This window comes from Ambystoma mexicanum, chromosome 10 (genome assembly GCF_040938575.1).
Source record: "Ambystoma mexicanum isolate Mex_15411 chromosome 10, UKY_AmexF1_1, whole genome shotgun sequence".
In the NCBI taxonomy this organism is placed as follows: Eukaryota; Metazoa; Chordata; class Amphibia; order Caudata; family Ambystomatidae; genus Ambystoma; species Ambystoma mexicanum.
Window position 1 is genome coordinate 244,263,656 of NC_090932.1, and position 18,253 is coordinate 244,281,908.

An 18,253-nucleotide genomic window follows, 5' to 3' on the forward strand; every position below is an offset into this window, starting at 1 on the left:
TTTTTTTTTCCTCTCTTCTCTGCCTGATTATCCGTGTTGTTGTGCACAGTAACTGCAGGAGGAAGGAAGTCAGATTTGCAACAATTGCAAATGTATAAGCGAAGCTATTGTTGAAGAATAGGAGGATGAGAGATGATGGATTTCATTGGAACACGTCATAAAGAGGGCTGAGAGGAAAGTTTTAGTGGGCAGTAGCAGGGAAAAAGACAGGCAGACATCTTTCTGCACTACTGGGGAGAAGACCTGGCTGTGGGGGTGTCCTGCTGCAGTCGAGACTGGGGAAAGCTGAAAGAATTACCTTTCCACTGGCAGAGGCAGTCCTATCTGAAAAAGCTGAGAATTCCAGGCAATGACCCCGACTTGAGAAGGCAAGCGTTCCTTTTTGCTGGAATTAAGCCAAGAGAGCCACATTCACAGAGAGAAGCCTCTGAACAGATAAGGTAATTACCTAACTGGGGGAGCTGTGTGTGTGCACGAAAGTATGCAGTCAGTGTAGAAAAATGAAAGTCCCGTGCGTGTCTTAATCAAGTGCTAATGTTGCAATTTAAGTTCTGTTCTCCGCCACTATAATTGCAGTGTGTCATTGAAAATGCTTTGATTGTTCCATTTTATTGCTGTAAAGAATGAGATCATGTCTAAATGCAACTTTTATAATACAGAAAATATTTGGAAACAGACGGGTGGTTTATTTTCTATTTACCATTACAATGCCAATGATGTGGGGAGATTTTTAAACAGTGCAATGGTCATTTTAAGACAGATGTGTGTATGTCAGAATCAGTATGAATAATTGTGAGTGACTGTAGTATAACTTGTTGGAGGTACATGAGCCAACGGGAAGAGAGACTCTCTGAACATAGCTCCCTACCGTATATAAGGTAGTGGAAATTACCACAAGACTACCACATATAGCTCTCTGTCGTAAATAAGTCAGTGAGTTTGCCCATGGTGGCGCACCAACACTATCACTGGAAATTGTGGTATCTCTAGAATGCAGGTCTGAGGTCTCTCTAGTGATCACACGAAAAATCTAAGCGAAGATAAGGGATTCTGGACATTGGGGCCACAAATAAAACAAGGGAATTATGCTCACCAAAATACCACCAACCACGTATACCAAATATGCAGGTCTGGGTGCTGAAATAATGCATGTCCATTGTATTATTGTTGCACATGGCCAAATCTGAATACAAAGAGTGATTATTGCTAAGTTATTTTTCGGCGGTAATAAAATACCGTCAGGCCCCAAATCTCCACAAAATACCCTACATATTTATGGTGCGTTGCAGGCCGGGAAAGTGATCACAGAGTACCTACTGGGCGTGGCAAGTGTGTCTCACACTGCCATTTGCACATTAAAGGGAACCCATTTTATAATAGCAGTGTGCCACTAAAAACGAATTTCAGAATGTCACAAAGGGAAACCACATTCTCAGATCTAGTGCAATATTTAGAGGCAAAGTTATTTGCACATGGGAATTGGTCTTCGAACAGTACCTTAGAATGGAGTAACCGCATTCAAGGTGAGGTGCAGAAAGAAAAACTAGACAATATTTTTGCAGAAGGCAGCATAATTCAGGTCTGCCTTACAAGATTATTGAATGCAGCCGATAAAAGTGCAGAGAAAGACTGTTTAATACGGCTATGCGGCAAAATATGGTTTATTTTAAACAAGTCCCTGCGAATGCAAGAGAATGATACTCAGCTAATTAACAGGTTAAAGACTGAATTAGATGGGGCAAGTAAAAATCAGGAAATGTTGAGAGCAGAATTGGATGTATGCCAAAAAGACATGCAATTAAAATGCAGAGACTTTGATACTCAGTTATCCAAAAGCAAGAAACAATTTGAAGATAGTGAGCAAGAATTGACACACTTAAAAGCTTTAGTGGATCACATTAGGCAGGATAAAGATGAGGTTGTTTCAGAAATGCAGATTTTACAAAAAGAACATTGCGAAAAAGAAGGTGATCTCCAGAGTGCAGAACAAGAAATGATTAAAATGATCCAAGAAAGAGACAAGAGAAATAAAGAGTTCAATGAATGCCAAATGCAAATGTGCGATATGCAGGAGGCAATTAATAAAATGAGTGATGAAAATAATTATTTGCATGATGAAGCCAACAGACTCCTTAAAAAGTGTAAGGACTTAGAACAGCAAATGTGCATTCCCAGGTCCCAGGAGAGGCGGCAGGGTACCACATTCAATGGAGTGGAGGTGAATTCTAGCTCTGCCCAAAGAGCTAGTGCCCCAGTGACTGGGCCGGTGACTGAACTTGGTTGCAGCGCCCTTGGGGGATTTGATACTCCCATTGGGGGCAGCCACCAATCTCATACACCTGAAAACAGGATTGAATCACAAAATAGTGCAATTCCATGCATTGCAACAAGTAGCCCCATAAAAATAATGAAATCCATTAAAGCCCTGATCAAACCATTTAAAAAGGGAGGTGAATGCTGCATTGAGGATCACTTAGAAGCGGTGCATGACATTTTTAAAGCGCTCCAGATACCTAAGGAACAGTACAGGCAATATTTTCATTTAACTTTAGATGCCCCGACGGCCAGCATCATAAGGGGATTAAATGAACAGCAGAATATGACATGGCTGGAGTTTGAAAAAGAAATTAGGCGTCATTTTTCTCCTTTTCAGTCGTTGCAGGAGGCAAAGAAAGTCGCGTACACTATTACTGCTGGACCTAATACATCACCTCGCCAATTTTTACAAGACTTAAAAAGAGCATTCTCTCGCTTTGATGTATCTTTTGACTCAAATTCCAATGAGTTTAAAACCGCATACTTCTATGGGCTACAGAAAGACATCATATCTCAATTGGTCCGTGAATTTGACCGTGACAAGTCCCTTGAATGGATTGTACATCAAAGCACCAAGCTATATGAGGTACTCTATTGTCAGGGTAGAGAAAGTGATAAAATGAAAGATACTAGGCCTAAATCTAAACAACCCTCAGCCACAGTAATGGAAATCAGGTCAGCCAAAATGTCCCTTGAGTCTGCTCAAAGCCAAGGTAAAAATAATGTGACACCTGAACAAAGGGGTAATCAACAAAGATCGCCATTTCCTGTACCAATGTTCCAATCACATGATCCTAGTAATAGAGAGAGCTACATCAGCCCTAGATATTTAGGAGATAGACCCCGGGTAAGATACCGGTCTGATATGGCAGGTATGAACAATAACCAGAGACAAAATCAAGATCAAAGAAATGATGGTCCCTACCAGTCATTGGGGACACAGAGCAGATTTGATCCCAGCACCATGATATATGGTAATCAGGATAGGCCCCGATATGTGGATCGATTTACTGATAATGGAAATCAACATAGGGGCCAGTACCCACAATCTGAGAGACAGGACATGAAGCAAAACGTGAACTACAGTCCACGCCAGTACAATGATTCCCCACCAGGGGACTATAATCAAAGGATGGGTGCAACCCGCTCCCCTCCACAAATGAATCAAGAGTTCAGAAACCATCCCAACCGGTATCAATCACCTGAGAGGTATCAGAATAGATCCAATCAGGGGGAAAACAACCAATATCGACCTAGGCCACAGAAAGAGGATCCTAGAGAGGTGGAAAGGTTCCAATGCCTTGAGGCCCAAGTGAAAATGTTAGCTGAGCAAATAGGAAAGCTCTATACAGCGCAAAAACAACCTTCCAAAGAGGGGGCTGATGGCCATAGCAATGACCGGGGGGGCTTCCGAAAAGTGACTAAGTACTCATGATAACTGCAGTGCCAAAATGACAGATTGCTCTGATATAACTTTGCATAACGACTCTGAGATGACTAATGGATTAAAAATGAAAGTACCAGTAAATTAAATTGTGATAGAAAGTGTAAATACTTCTAAAAAAGAGGTACGGTTTAACTTAGAGCTAAATAAAACAGTAAAGATTTGCACAAATGAAAAAGAAATATTAGGAATTCCAAAAGAACAAAGGGACAGATTTAAGAAAAATGACTCATGCATGGGGAATACCAGTGAACAGGGAGTAAGTGGGGATGCCATAGCTCCTTCCCTGGGCAAGCAAAACAATGACCAAACACAGACAGAAAAAGGAAATACTCACAAGGAGGGTACAAGTCAATCACCTGAAAAATTCATTGAGCCACATATTTTTGAAGAGGCTGAAAGGGCTGGTATTACACTAAATGATCACAAATGCACAGAATTAAAAAATGACAAATTGCTGAATGATGTTGTGACACATGTTCAGTTGGAAGGTTGTAATGTGGTCTCTGATGTTACCCAGATGGATGGGCGAACGGTGGCCACACTCCAAAAAACCTCTGAACATGGAGAAATGAATAAAATATCTCGCACAGAAATGGGTAAAAAGGAGGGAAAAATGTCTTTTCATTTACCAATGTGCTTAGCCAAAAGTGAAAAAGACCTGAGAAAGGTGAGCCCTGAAATCAGTAAGAATTCACATTTCTTATGTGTATTAGAGGAAGTTGAGGACAGATATTATGCACCCATCACTGTAGAAGAAAAATGCCACACCTTTGCTATGATTGACACTGGCGCACAGGCCACAATTATGTCCAAGGAGCTGGTAAAGAGTATCAATGAAGGGAGGCCTCCACAGAGTCAGATCACAGTGAAGGCAAATCAAGGCCCAGTGCATAACTTTAATGGGGAGGAGGTGCCCATCATAGGTGTAACTGAGGTTGACATAAAAATAGGAAAGCACAGAATGAAACAAGAGGTATTGATCACATCTATTTGTGAAATTCCATTTCTGATGGGGACAGATTGCCTGAAAAGATTGTCTCCTCTCATAGATGGGGTGAATGGAGTGCTGTGGTCCTTAACCAAAAAACCATTGAGGCCTAAGAAACTAAAATCACAAAACAGCAATATAAAAGAATGTCACACCGTTGCCAAAACAAATGATGCTGTGGAGGTATATCTCCAGAATAGCTGCATACCTAGTGTCACTGTTATATTAATGTGTCAAGACAAAGATCAGAGCGACAATGAAAAACTACCTGTACAAATATACTTGGACCCAAGGAAAGATTGGCAGACTGCCATAGATGAGTACACATTACGTTTCTACTTAAAAGAGAATACATGCAAACAGAATATTGTTCCTAAAACAGATTCAGAAAAACACATTACCACTCTGGCAGAGATACACATGGAAGATGAGCAACCATGGGTTCACGTTGGTATAAATGATTATCTTAAAACAATAAAAGCCACCTTAGCGCTTGAACATGAAAGGAGTTTCATTAATGAGAAATTGTTGCAAAAAATTATGGAGAGGGAAGGAATCCCGAAATTTAGGATTAAAAACCAATATGTTTCTGGGTTGGACAGTCCAGATTTTGAAAACCGAATTACAGGCAGATGCATGCTTAAAATTAGTATTGGGCAGAAAAAAATTTACCATAATGTATGGATAGTGAATGGAGCACAAAATGAATTTTACATGGGCAATGACATCATGCACAGAATGTGTATGGTGTTAGATTTCCTTAATCAAAAAATATGGTCACGCCTAGGTGGGCCGGCGCCTGAATTTGAAGACAAAAGAAGGGCTTATCATTGTGCACAACTAGTTCCTTATGCAGTCGAATTACAAGTGAGGAAAAATACTATTGTTCCTGCATTTACAAAACAGTTTGCAATAACACTGAAATGCAAAAATGGACAGCAGATGAAAGGCTGATGCATTTGTATGCCTGAATGAATCCATAAAACAGCAAGGCCTGGATTATGAATACATTCCATTGGTAGACATTGGTGAGGGATCTGTAAAAATCATGGTAAATAATAAAGGTTGTCAGGATATTCATTTAGAGGAAAACTCCCCATTAGGAATGGCCATACAAAAATCACATTATACGGCAGATTTAAATAACATGGTGATTGGGAATATTCCTGAAAAATATGTAGATGCCAAGGGCGAGTTACCAGAACACCTGGACTCTCAGCCCAAAGGAATATTTAAAATTCATTCTGTGTATCCTTATGATTCAAATGAGACAGTGTGCTGCCATCAAGAGGATTGCATAATATTTAATTTAAATGAAAATGAAACAGGAAATCAGCCCATTGAAGTGGAAGCTGATATGCCAAAATATTTGAAGGTGGCAGCTCTACAAAAAGACACAGCCACACAGTTAGAGGAAAGCGCTGAGATTCCTTTACCAGAAGAGTTTCCAGAATTTTCCAGAATGGTAGAAGAGCAGATCTCCTTAGCGGATGCATGTAACAGCGATGAGGATCGACGCAATCTGAGGGAAATATTTATGGAGTTTAAGGATGTATTTGCAAAAGATGCTTATGATTGTGGTTTAACTGATTTACATGTGGCCACACTACCAGAAGGTTGTAGCAGAAATCCAGTGTTTGTACGCCAGTATAGACTACCGCTGGCATGTTTAGAATCATTGGCAGAGATTATTAAAAATTTGGAATCACGGGGAATAATTAGGCCCATTCATAGCACATCCAATACGCCTATTTTAGGTGTGTTAAAGCCAAATGGTCAATGGCGGCTGTGTGCAGACTTAAGAGAGTTAAATAAAAGAGTACCAGTATCTAGATGGCCACTACCATTCATTGATCAGGGCCTAGCTCAGATACATGGTTCAAATGTATTTACCACGTTAGATCTCACATCTGGATATTGGTGTGTGCCATTGGCAGAGGAGATACAACACCTATTTTCCTTTACATTTGACAGGACTCAATATGCCTGGCTTAGAGCTCCGTTCGGGTACATCAATAGTGGGAGTGAATTTGGCATATTTTTGAGAAAGGCCATGCCGGATGCAGCGGAAAGAGGGACAATAGTTTATGTGGATGATGTCTTGATAAAAAATGAAAACCTTAAAAGCCATTTTGATGAAATAAGACATGTGCTTGGCCAATTGCAGAAAGCAGGCGCCAAAGTATCTTTGCAAAAAGCACAATGGTGCAAGAAAAAAGTGAACTTTCTAGGGCATGAAGTGACTGAACATGGGCTAAATCCACAAAGGAAGAAAATAGAGGCCATACAAAGATTAAAAGATCCTAAAAATGTGAAAGGAGTAAAAAGTTTATTAGGGATGACAGGCTATAACAGAAAGTTCATTGAGAATTATGCAGAAATCACTCAACCATTGACTAAACTGCTTAAACTAAATACTCCCTGGAGATGGGAAAGAGAGCAATCTGATGCAGTGGCTAGATTGAAGGAATGTCTTGTAAAGGCACCATGTTTAGCATACCCCATAAAGGACAGGGATTTCTTTATAGAAATAGGCTTTTCTGAACATTGTATGTCAGCAGTGTTATCACAAAAACACGATTTGAATCACAAAACCATTGCATATGCAAGTAAGGCATTTTCCCAAGTTGAAATGAAATTTAATGAATGCGAAAAGGCCCTATTAACCACTGTGTGGGCGCTACAACATTTCCGCCCCATTGTTCAGGGAGAAAAGGTGATTATTGAAACAAATCATCAACCTTTGCAATTTTTAGAGAGTAAAAGAATTAGATCAGGCAATCTAGCGCAATCCAGAATCACTTCATGGACACTGGCATTACAAGGTTTTCCCGTAGAAGTAAAATATGGACAAAATAAAAAGAGCCCAATTGCTCAAGGGTTAGCTGACTTACATGACTGTGCAGCTGAACAAATAACAAATGAAATGGATGTGGAAGCTAGTTTACAGGAATTTGAACAATCACCACACAAAGCTTTTGATGAAAAAACATGCAAGGATTTGCCAACTGTATATGTGGATGGTTGTGCTTTTCACATTGAAAATGACAGTAATAAACAATTAGTGGCAGGAATAGGAAATGTCTGGTTGAAATGTGAAGGCGTTCCTAGTATAGGGATGAGGATTGGAGATAGGAGCAGTCAGGTGGCGGAATTGGCAGCCATCTATAAAGCAATTGCTACTGCAGTTGATAAAAAGTTCAGTGAAATTGTCTTGGTGACTGATTCTGACTATGCACGGAATAGCTTTGTGGAGTATTTGCCTGGTTGGAAAGCAAGAGGCATGGTTACATACAACAAAAAGCCACTTAAACATGGAAAAATGATACAAGCCATAGACAAATTGGTGTCAGAAAATAATTTAACAATATACTGGAGAAAAATTCGTGGGCATTTAAAAACACCAGGAGAGGATAAGGAGGGAAATGATAAGGCAGACCATCTGGCTAAGATTGGGGCTGTGATGGGAGAATTGCTACCTATTGATTATTTAATGGGTGAAATACAAATTGATGCAGTCACACGTTCTAAAACACCAAAGGAGGTAGATCAACCGGTGGTGCAGTGGAGTCATGACACGCCAGACCAAGATTTGATTGAGGCACAAAAGAATGATCAAATTTTGGGAATCTATTATAATCATTTGATAGATCCTGAACAAAATCCTTTAACAGAGAATGATTGTATGGGAAAAGAAGAGTTGAGGGTGTTATTAAAGAACAAAACACGAATTAGATTACAGGATGGACTCATGATTAGAGAGTCCATAACAGGGCAAATACAGTGGGTAGTACCCCTTTCATTCAGAGGACTAATGCTACACCATGCACACGATGCCATAACTGCAGGCCATAGAGGTTCACAAAAGACATTAGAAATACTAAAAGATTATGCTTACTGGCCACATATGTCCCAAGATGTGGAATTATATACTAGAGGATGTCTAGTATGCGCCCAATTTAAACCTGCTTCACCAATGCATAGAGCACCATTGATGAAAAGAGGCCTAACTCTCCCATGGTCAGATTTGCAAATAGACTATGTAGGTCCTTTAAAAAGGTCGAGCAGGGGACACCGCTATATTTTGAGTGTGGTATGTTTGATGTCAAAGTGGATTGAGTGCATTCCCGCACCAGATTGTAGTGCGCAAACAGCAGCCACATTGCTGGTGAACCATGTGTTCTCAAGGTTTGGGTTGCCACAAAGAATTGAGTCAGACAGAGGAAGTCATTTCACGAGTACTCTAATGAGTAAGGTATGGCAAATACTAGGTGTGAAAAGGAAACTACATATCGCATATCGGGCGGTGTCTTCAGGTACAGTTGAAAGAAGCAATAGGTCTGTTGTGGACATTTTAAAGAAATTTGTGGCAGAAGCAGGTTCCAGCTGGGATTTGCGTTTACCATTGGTTTTGATGGCAATCAGGTCGACTCCTGCCAAAGCAACAGGTGTTAGCCCCCATGAGGTCTTAACAAGTAGGAAAATGGTGTTACCACAACACCTACTATACAGAACACATGAGCAAACTCTAGTGAGTGCATCCACAGTTCATGAATATATTGATGAACTGAGGAGGCATTTGCAACATGCATTTGCTTTTGTGCAGAGAAATCTGGAAAGAGCTGCTGACAGTGCTAAGTCATATTATGACAAAAAGACATCAGTAAAGGAATACAATGTAGGGGATCAGGTGTACAAGTTTCATTTTGGAAAAAGTAAACAGAAAAATTCTAAATTTCTGGCAGCCTGGCAGGGGCCATTTCGAATTATAGATAAAGTCTCTCCTGTAGTGTATAAAATTTTGAAAAATGAAGGTGAAACAGCAATAGAGCAGTTTGTCCATGTAAATCAAATCAAACCATGCCATCCCAGACATGAGATGTGGCAGCTTGAGCATGTGGAAACGGATAGAGTCCCTTGAGAAAATAAATGGGTGTGATCAGGAGGCAGTGACAAAGAAGTTAAAAAAAAGTTGATTGTAATGATGGCACATAAACACTGTAATATATGTGAAAATATATAATATAAATAAATAAATAAATAAATAAATAAATAAATAAATGCACATATAACGGAAGCTCGTGGTTGGTGTGCAGAGAGAAAGTGTATTAAATATTGAATGCTGTTTTATATGTGTTTGTTTTCTTTTAACTTGTGTTTAATTTCAGAAAAAAGAAAAAAAAAAACGAAGTATTTTTACCAAGCGTGTTTTATTTTTGGCAAAAGGATGAAGTTAGTATTGTGCTATGTACTTAATCTGTTTATTTTCTATTTTGATTTAGACAATTAACATTATTTGGTCGGAGGTTCCGGGATCAGAGGCCACGGGAGACGATGGAGTCCTGGAGTCCCCTGGATGAAGACCAAAAGATGCCTGCCTCCAGGTGGAGGTGAAGACAAAATAACCGGAATGCCAAAAGAGATGACTACTGTGGATTCAAGATTGCCAAGATGAAAGAGTACTCGAATGAACCGAATAACATCACTGGTCGGGACATACCAAAAGAGACAAAACAAAAGTTCCGGCATATGAAGTTCCACGTATTTATTATTTTAATTATTTATTTTAACTTGTTATATTACTTATTTGTTTTAGTTAGTTGTTTTATTTCATTGTTTTTAATTGACTTGGAAAATTTAAACTTAAAGTAATGCCACTTCCACTGAGAAGGCAAATGTGGAACATTTTATGGACTTATGGACTCAGATGAAATATTGATTGCAAATTTTCATTGATGCACATGAATATTCATTTTGTTGGATTGATATATTGTATAAAAAAAAAAAAAAGAACAAGTTGTTTTTAGAGATTGGCTTGGATTATAGCCAAGTTCTAAAAACAAAAGGAGGGTATATGTAAGGATATTTGGCATGTTACAGCACAGAGTACAGCATTACTGCACAAGTAGCATTTTTTTTTGCAGCACCACCACAAGGGTGCGGTGCATTGCTATATGGGTTAGCAGATTAACAAGGAAAGACAGACTATTCAGTCAAAAACGATTTTAACATATAAGATGCAAATCTATTTTTACAGTTAAAAGCACACGTGTTCATTTAAAAATGCACACTATTTTTCACCTGAAATGCCTATATTGCTAGAGACACATTTGAAAATTAACAGCTAACCTATTAACAATTAACCTGACTAATAAAACCTTATTTTAATATAACCCACTAATAAAATGTGTTCTCTACTGCAGAATTAGGCATACTTTGAAAACCAGTTAAATGAGTGTGCAGATTTTTTTTTTCCTCTCTTCTCTGCCTGATTATCCGTGTTGTTGTGCACAGTAACTGCAGGAGGAAGGAAGTCAGATTTGCAACAATTGCAAATGTATAAGCGAAGCTATTGTTGAAGAATAGGAGGATGAGAGATGATGGATTTCATTGGAACACGTCATAAAGAGGGCTGAGAGGAAAGTTTTAGTGGGCAGTAGCAGGGAAAAAGACAGGCAGACATCTTTCTGCACTACTGGGGAGAAGACCTGGCTGTGGGGGTGTCCTGCTGCAGTCGAGACTGGGGAAAGCTGAAAGAATTACCTTTCCACTGGCAGAGGCAGTCCTATCTGAAAAAGCTGAGAATTCCAGGCAATGACCCCGACTTGAGAAGGCAAGCGTTCCTTTTTGCTGGAATTAAGCCAAGAGAGCCACATTCACAGAGAGAAGCCTCTGAACAGATAAGGTAATTACCTAACTGGGGGAGCTGTGTGTGTGCACGAAAGTATGCAGTCAGTGTAGAAAAATGAAAGTCCCGTGCGTGTCTTAATCAAGTGCTAATGTTGCAATTTAAGTTCTGTTCTCCGCCACTATAATTGCAGTGTGTCATTGAAAATGCTTTGATTGTTCCATTTTATTGCTGTAAAGAATGAGATCATGTCTAAATGCAACTTTTATAATACAGAAAATATTTGGAAACAGACGGGTGGTTTATTTTCTATTTACCATTACAATGCCAATGATGTGGGGAGATTTTTAAACAGTGCAATGGTCATTTTAAGACAGATGTGTGTATGTCAGAATCAGTATGAATAATTGTGAGTGACTGTAGTATAACTTGTTGGAGGTACATGAGCCAACGGGAAGAGAGACTCTCTGAACATAGCTCCCTACCGTATATAAGGTAGTGGAAATTACCACAAGACTACCACATATAGCTCTCTGTCGTAAATAAGTCAGTGAGTTTGCCCATGGTGGCGCACCAACACTATCACTGGAAATTGTGGTATCTCTAGAATGCAGGTCTGAGGTCTCTCTAGTGATCACACGAAAAATCTAAGCGAAGATAAGGGATTCTGGACATTGGGGCCACAAATAAAACAAGGGAATTATGCTCACCAAAATACCACCAACCACGTATACCAAATATGCAGGTCTGGGTGCTGAAATAATGCATGTCCATTGTATTATTGTTGCACATGGCCAAATCTGAATACAAAGAGTGATTATTGCTAAGTTATTTTTCGGCGGTAATAAAATACCGTCAGGCCCCAAATCTCCACAAAATACCCTACAAACCATTATTATTTATGTAGGGGTACCTTATTTCTTTCTTCGTTTGGGAAAGCACTCTGTTTTGTGAAGTCATTTTGGTTTAGGACACCTTTTATTTTGGGGATCCTTTTCTTGACCAATTTTGTTCGGGAATTCTTTTGTTGAGATACATTTTTATTTGAAAAAAATGGCATTGTGGGGGTCCAAATATGAAGTGCTGATAGAGAGTACAGTAAACTTAAAATGGGGTGTCAGGTGGATGAAGACCAGTTGTCTACCTACCGTGAATCGAAACATTAGGGGACACAATGATATGGTATACATAGTCAGATGAGGCGCATAGCCTCCACCTCCTCCAACAGATCCAGTGCTGCTGCCGTGGATGATGCTTTGGCTGGTAGTGGAACTGGTTTTAATGATCAGAATGATGATGGTGGAAATGATGGTGCTGATAATGATGAAGGGCAGGAGGAGGGAAGGGAGTTAAAGAAGGATGCAGTTAAGTGAGGGAGAAGAAAAGCATGAAGGAGGCACAGAGAGGGAAAGGGCAAAGTTGTATGGAGTAGTGATGGAGGAGGAAAAGGAGGAGGGGCATGCAAGGGTGGTAGAGGAGAAAAAGAGGAGGAGCATACATGCCAACCAGTGGTGTAGGAGAGGGTGACACAACCAGTAGCTAAGGGTAAATGAGAGGAAACATTTAGCCCAGTAACAGTGAAAGTCAACCACTGGAATACTGCTAGACGCAGACACGAAGAACAAGAGGAAATACCACCCTCAATGGAACTTTTGTAAGGTGACATGGAGGATTTTACCAGCAGAGAGTGTAACCACTAATTACACCTTGTGTGAGGTGCCCATCAGGAGGCATAATCAATGGGCCAACCATTCACTTGCCACAACAGCCCCCTCAAACCATCTGATGCACCGGCATAGGTAAAAGTAGGACACTATCCACACCAAATAGCAAACAAGTGAGGAAGTGGCTGACAGATCGTAAGGCACTTAGAATTTATATCACAGTCATAAGTGAGTATCAACCACCAAAAGATGATCAAGACCTATTAGTTGGACAGATCAGGTCACGTAAAATACATCAGCAGATTACTCAAAAAATATTTATTTATGATTGTCACATATTAAACACATATGAATTCCTAATTTCATTTAATACAACCACTGTGCACCAACTCAAAGTAAACAGCAGACAACAATATGAAATATTGAAAAGTAAACTAATGCACAAATACATCTACTTTTTCTTATTAAAAAAAAAAAGTGACAACATGCATTGCCCAAATTCTGTCACCAACATAGAAGCCTAATTAGAAAAACGCTAACAACACAGGACACGATGTATATACATGTATACATTGATAAACATGCATACAACAATGAACACAGAGCTAATTAAGGGTGAAAATGATAAATAAACAATCTTCACAACACCTGCACCTATGTAACATTGTGTGTATTTCTTTTGAAATGTCTAAGTGAGAACATGTCCCACGAATTTGTGAGTCCTGTTCCCACACCATTGGTGTGATTCCCACACAAAAAAAGGTGCTGAGCCATTTTAGGCAGTGTCTTGGGGTGTGTGGGTTATAGGGTCCTTCCCAGAAGTTCAGTACATTCTGTCTTGTGTGTGGGAATATTGTTAGCTGGGGAGAAGTAGTGGAGGAGGCACAATTGAATAAGGGCTTGTTATTTTGTGAAGTATCGCCCAACCGCATTTGAGAATGCTATTTGTGTTCTTGTGGTAGTGATGCTGGCAGTAAGGGCAACTGCCAATATCTTTCATTGCATTAGTTGAGATGGGCTGTTTTTGTAATTTTAATGTTCTCTTTTCCTTCCTTCTCAGAAAAAATTCAAATACATTTAAAAGATCAAAACTTACTTAAAAATGTAAATCCAACAACAAACCAACAAACATACAATATGACCTGGTAAAGATACAATACACGTCGCTCAATGCAGTTTTGTGCAATGATATAGATGTTGAAGAATAACGATTCAAGGGAGGGTACCAATATGTAGGGTAGCCATACTTCAGGAATCAGATACCCGTTAACTGTTGATATGTTGGGTATTTTGTGGATATTTGGGGCTTTGCGGTATTTTCTTACCGCCAAAATACCTTTAGCAATAATCACTCTCTGTATTCATATTGGGTCACACATGACAATAATACATTGCATTATTTCAGAATTCAGACCTATTTAGATGGTATGCGCGGTAGTTTGCGTGGTTGGTTGTTATAGTGGTTGGTTTATTTGTGGCCCCAATATCCAACATCCCTTGTTTTTTATCTAGATTGTTCTTGATCACTAGAGAGACCACAAGCCTACATTTTGGGGATACCACATTTTCAGTGTTAGTGTTGTGTGCCACCATGGGCTATTGTGGTATTTTTGTGGTAATTTCCACTACCTTATATACGGTAGGGAACTATGTCCAGAGAGTCTCTCTTCCCGTTGACTCATGTACCTCCAACAGGCTATGCTACAAACAGTCACTCACAACTGTCCATACTGAATAGAATCATGCACACATCTGCTTTAAAATGACAATTACAATGTTTAAAAATCTCCCCACGTTTAAACCTTTCCCCATGCAAAATGAAAGAGAGAAATAATACACACTAGCTATCTGTTTTCAAATGTTTTTGTATTATAGAAATTTCTTTTAAACACAGTTTAACTTTTTTTAAAGAAATAAATGAAATGGTACAACAGTATTTGTGATAAAATGAACAGAGAGCTGCGAGAATATATTCAATTGGTAACATTAAATATGCTGATAAGAGACTGAGACTCCCTTTAATACACTGACTGAACAGTTTTGCACACTTTCGCACAGCTCCCACTCGCTTCTATAATTACCTTATCTGTTCAGCATGAGTTTTCTTCGGCTATTCTCTTTCTGAATTTGGCTCCCTTGAAAATCAACCCCAGTGAGAACAAGCGTGTGCCATTCTCAAACCGGGGTTATTGCCTGGAACTCTCAGCTTTTGCAGCAGGAATGCCTCAGCCAGGAAACAGATCCTTCTCCCAGCTCTGCAAGATCTCGATTGTTCTCCCCCTCCCCTCAAGCTTCTCCAGCAAAGTTCTAATCACAGCCTCTAGCATGATACTTGCTATGACGCTGCTCCAATCAGAATCAATCATGTCATCTCCTCCCTCACTACACAATGGCTCACTTCTACAGTGGCAATTGTAACAAACTGATTTCCTGTTCCTTCGAGCTCTTTGCTTCCTGTAGTTATGTGGACAGAGCAGCAGAGAAAAAAAAATGAATGTGCGTTTAAAAGTTCACTTTCAGAGTAGGCCTAATTCTGCAGTGGAGACACATTTTTATTAGTGGGTTATGTTAAATGAAGTTTTATTAGTCAGGTTAGTTATTAATAAGGTTAGTTATTAATTTTCAAATGTGTCTCTTGCAACATAGGCATTTCAGGTGAAAAATAGTGTGCATTTTGAATGTGCACATGTGTGCTTTTAACTGTAAAAATAGATTTGCATTTTATATGTAAAAATCGTTTTTGACTAAATAGCCTGTCTTTACTTATATGTCCATGTTACTCTGGCAACACATATAGCAATGCACCACACCCATGTGGTGGTGCTGCATAAAAAAAAAAATGCTACCTGTGCAGTAGTGCTGTACTCTGTGCTGTAACACGCCAAATATCCTTACATACATCATGAATCAGTAAATGTCTATTTTTTATTTTCTTTCTATCCTCTTTTAGATAGGTGGCACACCATTCACATATCTGGGGAGAGACCCTATAAACAGTGACAGTTATATTTCAAAACATAACAAAGACTAAGAAGAAATACACCTGATTTATTTTGTGGAATTGTACTGCAGACAATTGCAGAAGTCGTGGGAGATGTGCACACCTTTTTTTAACCTATTCACTGGGTATTGCCATCAGGCCCTTCTCATGTGCCCTTTTCACTGGCTCACAGCAGTACAACCGTTTGGAGGTCCTCACCAACTTCAGAATTTGATGGGCCAGGGAATGTATCAAGTGCCCCAATGCGTCTTGACAGCAGATGGCACACTACCCAGTGTGTCAGTCAACTGTGGGTTGAGATGTCTGTCTCCCTTTCATTGGTCCCAAACCATGATCCTTTTCCCCCTTCTGTGCCCTACCCTTAAGGCCTACTATCAGTAACAGGGAGGAGAAGGGAGATGTTGCTGTAGGAACATGGACGGATAATAGGACACAACACCATGAACATAATAAAGTTTCAGATTCCACTTTACCAAATAGTTATTTTTCAGGAAATGAGGGCCCTGAGCCCAATTTCGCTCCAAGGATATAGATCGTTTTCGGTGCCAGCAACCAAATGCCTAAAAGGAAGGCCCAGTGGTGGCTTGGCAATATGGCTGGACTCTTTGGGATGGAAAGCGACTGAGCATCTGTGACTTACAGCAGATTTACAACTCTTGATAATACAAAGTATACAGTCTTTTCATCGAAAAAACATCCATAGACTCTTTTTCCATCCAAATATATTGGGTGAAATACCTTTATATCCAAATGAATAGTCATTGAATTTTTCATTCATTGAATTTCGATTGAAAAGCATTTTTCAATAAATAAGCAATAAACAAAATGTGGATTTGGGGGGGAATAAACACCACACAGTTTAGAGGGAGCTGTCCAGTGCTGAAATACATTGTAGCTGTATTGAATTGATTTCAGCACTGGACAGTTCCCTCTAACTTTTGTAGTATTAGTGAGCTATTTCAGGACTGTGGACATTTATTTTATTGAGGGGTTTGGGGGGACCCACCCATTAAAAAATAAAATAAAAGTGTCAAGTACACTTGCTGACACTACACACGTTTGAGGGAGCTGTCCAGTGAAGGATTAGATTGGTACTTTTTGTACTCGACTTCAATACTGAATAGCTCCCTGTAACGTTATGTTTCAGCGACTTTCCATGCAAAAAATTTAAAGTGTTTATATAACAAAACTCTATTCAATGAAAGGGTTTAGATGCATAAACACTTTACACTTTATGTATGGCAATTCGATGAATCATCTTTCAATAAAATAGATTCGATGTAACATCACCTCTATGTACATCCTTCGATGGGAAGACATGTAACCATAATATAACGGCCTGAGGGTAAGCAAATGATGCTATTTAACATTTACAATAGATCCTCAGGCTTAAAGGGAATGAGGTTGGTGAATCTGCTCTACGAGACTGCCAGTGCCCGATTGCTGAAGGGAAGAGGCAGTCTTATGATAGTAGAAGTGGATCTTAATATGCAAGTGGAACCTCTGAATAACTTAGTGGACCTGTGGGAAGATCAAGACAGTGCATGAGGAATTTCGGAATTGATCGCTGACATCCCAAAGAAAGCCTATCCCCTAGCTGTGGAAGTGGCAATAACACTTTGCAAACTTAATCCAAGAGCCTGTAATGTACAATTTCAAAAGGACCAACCGGCAAGGAAATCGTACAAGGGCCCAACTGGTTTCTCATTGTTTGACTATGTTTTCGTATCTGGTGATCGATGGGACCTGTGTTCAGATTTTCAAATTGATGGAAGGGTTGAGAGTGACCATCATCCTCAGCCTGTTGTCATCAGTCTGGGTCAAGAAAAGGGTATGGTGTTATTCATGGAAATCTTACAGAAGACCGTGGGCCTTGTTACTGTACGAACATATTTAAAATGGCAACAGTAATGGAACAAGGCCAGCAATCAGTCATTTATGAGAGTATACTGAATGATATAACAGCGATTTGTGCCACTGAGAACACCCCTCTCTATGTTTGACAATATCGAGAATATTAAGTCTATCCACGTCCCTTTTGTAACAGTATTACCGGCTGTGCAGTGCTGTACCTTTCCGGTATGACAGAGACTGTCATGCAGCTAAGAAAATAAATATAATGATGGTCCAATCCTGAACTAGCATGAGAAAAGGAGAACTGTGAGCCCTGAGATTGAATTATAAAGAATTAATGGCTTAAAAAAAGAGC

General features: G+C 39.5%; 1 protein-coding gene across 1 annotated transcript in view; it reads left to right on the top strand.

Moving 5' to 3' along the window:
* The window catches only part of CLSTN2 (calsyntenin 2), a 3,665,407-nt gene that overhangs the window by 3,203,424 nt on the left and 443,730 nt on the right, over window positions 1-18,253 (top strand). The gene's annotated exons all lie outside the window — the stretch shown is intronic.